The sequence below is a fragment of the Centruroides vittatus genome, unplaced genomic scaffold (assembly GCF_030686945.1).
Source record: "Centruroides vittatus isolate TY-2023 unplaced genomic scaffold, ASM3068694v2 contig_782, whole genome shotgun sequence".
Taxonomy (NCBI): domain Eukaryota; kingdom Metazoa; phylum Arthropoda; class Arachnida; order Scorpiones; family Buthidae; genus Centruroides; species Centruroides vittatus.
The window spans coordinates 126,709-132,096 of NW_027122503.1; positions in this window are offsets into that span (position 1 = coordinate 126,709).

A 5,388-nucleotide genomic window follows, 5' to 3' on the forward strand; every position below is an offset into this window, starting at 1 on the left:
TTAAAGGCGCAATTCCTTAACGGGATCGATATAAGGATCCGTAGAAGAGTAATGAGTCGCGAGGCTGAGACCTTCGATGAGGCGCTCAAAGCCGCGATCAGTGAGGAGACGATCGAACAGCTCACCTCCCATCCGCGGGGAATATTACGAACAGTCCGGGACAGCGAGCGAGTGACAGACTCCCCCTCACAGGATCAGATAGCTCAATTAACGTCGGCTATGCAAGAACTGCAAGCCAGAGTGGAAGGGTTAACCCGAACCTCCGCGACTGGTAATGCTAGAATCCCTCCAGAGAGGCGAAATAATCGGGGAGATAATCGAGGTAATCAGAATAATCCGCCTTCCCGGCGAGGAGGCTACCGCCAGGTAACCCTAGTCGTATGCCCAATCGACCGAATAATCAACCCTATCGGAACCGGAATCCCTCCGATCGCCGAGAGAACAACCCTAGCGATGCTCCTACGCGTACGCGAAGCGACGTCGAGCATTCGGAGGCCCCAAGAAGGCGCGAAAGCGGTGAGAGCTATAGGGGTCGTGCTAGAGAGGAGAAACCCAACAGGTGGAAAGGAAAGGTGCGAAGCGTCCAGGGCCAGCGATCCCCGTATAATAAGCGGCGACGACCCTCTCGTGCCGGATATACTCCCGTAAAGGACAAAAAGCAAAAACCGCACACCGGGAGACCACAGGCTCAATCGGTAACTGCTATTACTTATCCCGATATTCGAAGCGAAGCTACCTTTGAATGTTATATAGGAGGAAGCCCGGCCATTGTGCAGATAGACACTGGAGCTAAGGTATCCCTCTTGTCTAAAGCTTTTGCCAAAACAATGAAGGAAAGGATACAAATCGACCACCATAAAGAGACCGATTTACGAAGCGCTACCGGTCATATCATTCAAACTTACGGTATTGCGAACCCTACCTTCAAAATCGGCGACCTGCAGTTCCCCTTCGCGTGTTGTCTAGTAGATATAGACGTTACATATCCTTGCGACGGCATTATTGGGAGAGATATGATCTCTGATAAGGGCTTTCTTATCAACTTAAAGAAAGGAGAATTGATTATACCTCCTGTTACGGTAGTAACGTTATTAAACTCCACGATGTCCGGAGACGAGTCGGGGAAGGAACTACCCGACGAAACGACAACGCGTAACCGACAGGTCCAGGGAAGTCGGAATAAATCGAGGGAAAAGGCCCAGGTAACTGCGGCTATAAGATCTAAAAAGGGATCACAAGGACAGGTAAACGGAGAAGAAGGAAAGGAGGTAGTCTTAATAGAACCGTGCCGACTTCCCCCCATGACGGATAATATCGTAAGCGCGACCATCCGAGGACGTCGCCTTCCAAGTAATAAAATGGGAGTAATTGAGACACTTCCCCTTGCCCAGGAAGGAATATTCGGAGCCGATGTATTGGTCACACCCAACAAAAAGGGACAAGTACCCATCCGTCTCCGTAATTCGACCCACCAAACGATAACTTTAAAGAAAGGAGAAAAAGTAGGCATGTATTTCGAGGCGGTCCAGGAAACAGACCTGGTCGGGACTATCCGAGAAGGAGAAACGGCACAATTATCAGAGGCCGAATTTAACCAATTATTTGACTGGACTGATATCCCGGAAGACGAACATCAAGAGCTTTTAGCCTTATTATATAAATATCGACACGTTTTTGCCGTAAATGATTACGATTTGGGGTATTGCGATATTGTGCAACATAAAATTGATACCGGCGATGCGGCGCCCGTTTACTCCCCCCCTTATCGAATTCCATATGCGCAACGGCAGCAATTAAATGAAATAATCGATGGACTTTTAGCGAATAACATCATCGAACATTCTACATCACCCTGGAGTTCAGCAGCGCTTCTCGTTAAGAAAAAACTGGGTGGTTTAAGATTAGTGATAGATTACCGCAAATTAAACAAAATCACCAAAGTAGATCCATATCCACTGCCCTTAGTGCAGGAATCCCTCAGCTTGATGGGCCAAGCAAAATATTTCTCCACAATGGACACAGTCTCGGGATTTTGGCAACTGAGTGTATGTGATAAGGAGAAAACAGCCTTCTCCACACCTGATGGGCACTATCAATGGAACAGGTGTCCCATGGGGCTCCGTAACTCACCTGCAGCCTTTGAAAGAACCATGGACTTCGTCCTGCATGGTCTGAAGGGAAAGACATGCCTCGTCTACATGGACGACATCTTGACTTTCAGTCCCGACTTCCCTACTCACCTCAAACGCTTGGAACAAATATTCCAACGATTAGGCGAAGCCGGGATTAACCACTCAGCAGTGAGAGACGTATATATACGTCAAGGGCGATCGTGTGGCAGTGGTGAGGGACGTATATATACGTTAAATTCTTTTGGGGGTATCACCAGAATCTAGCCAAAAACTACCGCAAAAAAATTCACATAAAAAATGAATTATGTAACAATAAAAAAAGACTTTTCTTTACTAGACATAACTGTTTATAAATACTTTTTCTAAAACGGAAATGAGAAAAATTGCGTGAAAAAATACTTTAAAAATTTTTCGGGTATATTCTCCAGTACTAAGGGATAGAACCATACCTGACTCTCCCACTGCTGAAAGGTTAAGCTAAAACCAAAAAATTGTCATTTCCTGCAGAGGCAAATAAAATTTTTAGGCCATGAAATTTCCGAACAGGGTATAAAACCAGATAGCGATAAGATAAAGTGCGTCTTAGACTTCCCTAGGCCTGAAAATGAGCGAGAAATTCGATCCTTTTTGGGATTAACTGGTTATTATCGTCGACATGTGGACAAGTATGCAAAAATCGCCAAACCCTTAATGGATTTATTGAAGAAAGATACCTCTTTCGAATGGGGCCCGGCTCAACAAGAAAGTTTCGAGACGCTAAAGCAAATTCTAACCTCCACTCCATTATTAAAATCACCGGATTTTTCGAAGCCTTTTTTCCTTGCTACAGATGCTTCGAATGTTGCCTTAGGAGCCATATTATCCCAAGAGGAAAATGGCACAGAGAAACCGATTGCTTATGCAAGTCGATTACTGAGAAAACCCGAACTTAACTACAGCACGACTGAGAAGGAGTGTTTAGCTACTGTTTGGGCTGTGAGATATTTTAAACCTTACTTATATGGACGAAAATTTACGATACTCACGGATCATCGACCTCTGCATTGGTTATTAGATTGTAAGGACTCAACTACAAATTCGCGGCTTTCACGATGGATTATCTTCCTCCAAGAATTCGATTTTGACGTGGTTCACAAAGCGGGAGAGTCGCATAAAAATGCAGATGCTCTTAGCCGCATCCCTATTCGGCAAATCCAGGAGGTAGACCCTATATTTTCCCTGACGCAAATAGCGAAGGCACAACAAGGAGATACGCAGTGGAAACCCCTTATCCAACAATTGCAAGACGGAGCAATCTCAGGAAGTTGGAACGGCCTTACCTTAGACGAATTCTATCTCAATGAAGAAGGCGCCCTATGCCACAAAGGCACCAATAAAGGACAGTCCGACTGGTGGGAACAAATTGTTGTCCCAGCCACTCTTAAGGATTATCTCTTATATACCTTCCATGATAATCCCATCGCTGGACATCTGGGAGAACTTAAGATGCGTACTAAAATAGCTAAGTCGTTTTATTGGCCAGAAATGACCAAGGAGATACGAAATTATTGTCAAAGCTGTCTAAGCTGCGCGAAACATCGTCGGCGCGGACGCAGAGCCCAAGCCGAATTACAATTATTTGCTCCCCTTTCACACGTCTTTGAACGTACCACCATGGATATTGTTGGACCACTCCCGCCACCACTACGGGGAATAAATATATCTTAGTCTTCGTCGATCACTTTACCCGGTATGCTGAAGCTATTCCACTACCGGATGTTAGTAGTAAGACGATCGCGAAAGCCTTCGTTACCAATATTATATTACGTCACTCGACGCCGACGCACTTACTGACGGACCGAGCTCCGAATCTGATTTCGAAAATGTTTACCGAAGTATGCAAGCTCCTGAACATAAACAGGCTCCTCACCACCGCCTATCATCCCGCCAGTAATGGCGTTGTGGAAAGATTTAACAAAACATTAATTGATATTTTAGCACATTATGTAGCCAGAGATCAACACGATTGGGACGAGTGGATACCTTACGCTCTCTTCGCGTACAACACCTCGGTTCACGCTTCTACGAATGAGAGCCCATTCTTTCTTTTGTATGGTAGAGACCCTACCTATCCGTTTGATATCGTTACTAAGCCGGCGGAAGTGCGTTATGATATAGATGACAATTTTGCCTCAGAATTGCAACAACGGATGAAATTAGCCCATCAAACGGCTCAACAAGTGGCCGAACAGGCCGCCGAAGCTCGACAAGAACGACACCGGCGACAAAATAAGCCTCCCTGTTATAAGGTGGGAGACCGAGTTCTATTAAAGGAAGTCGTTACGCCAAGAGGGTTAAAGCAGAAATTAGCACCGCGATGGTCTGGACCCTATCGAATTATCGAAGCTCTCGGTCCTGTAAACTTTAAAATTGAACACTTAGAAACCAAACGTAGAATGCACATCCACGCGGATCGAATCAAACCAACGACCGCCCGCGAGGAAGTCCACCTGCGGCAAGCTCGAGGTAATGATCAACTCACAACCTTGACCGCAACCGCCGAGCTTGATCAATCCTCGTATCTCGACCCGTGGGATGAATTTATCTTAACCTCTATCCCTACTCAACCCCCTATGGGAGAAATAGTGGAAAGGGAAAGTGAAGAGGACACCGAGCGCGGGGACTCAGAACGCGAACAATCGGAAGCCGAGGAACCAGAAAGTACGCCTCCATACGCGCTACGCAGCCGTGGCCCGGTCCCCGAACAGCCATGGGTGATGCCACGGCCAAGCCGAAATCGTAGTCGCATCCCGCGATTCGTTTCGCCCGTGACAAGCCAACCGTCATCCCCTGAGCGCAGGGAATAGACTAAGGAAGGTTAGCAATAACATCTATTACTGACCTTCATCTTTGCCTCTTCCGTAATATTTGCTAACTGCTTTGATGCTGAAATATTCTTATTGGCCTTATCTATATTTTCCGATCGGTTACACGCCGCCGAGAACAACCTCCGGCGGGCCGACAACTATCGCAAGATACTCGACCCGAAGAAATCCGTCTTCAAGAAAGAGAAACTAACCCGCTTCCGGGAAGCGACACACCCTTACAGGAAGCACCCCGGAGCGATCCCACCCGCCTTCACCAACGGGCCATTGTTCAAACCTATTGACACCGCCATTTTTAGATCCTTTGTTCAACTTCTTCTTCCGAAGTTTTGTCCTTATTATAATCCATTATAATATATCACTATATATCACATGTTAAACTATATTACTAC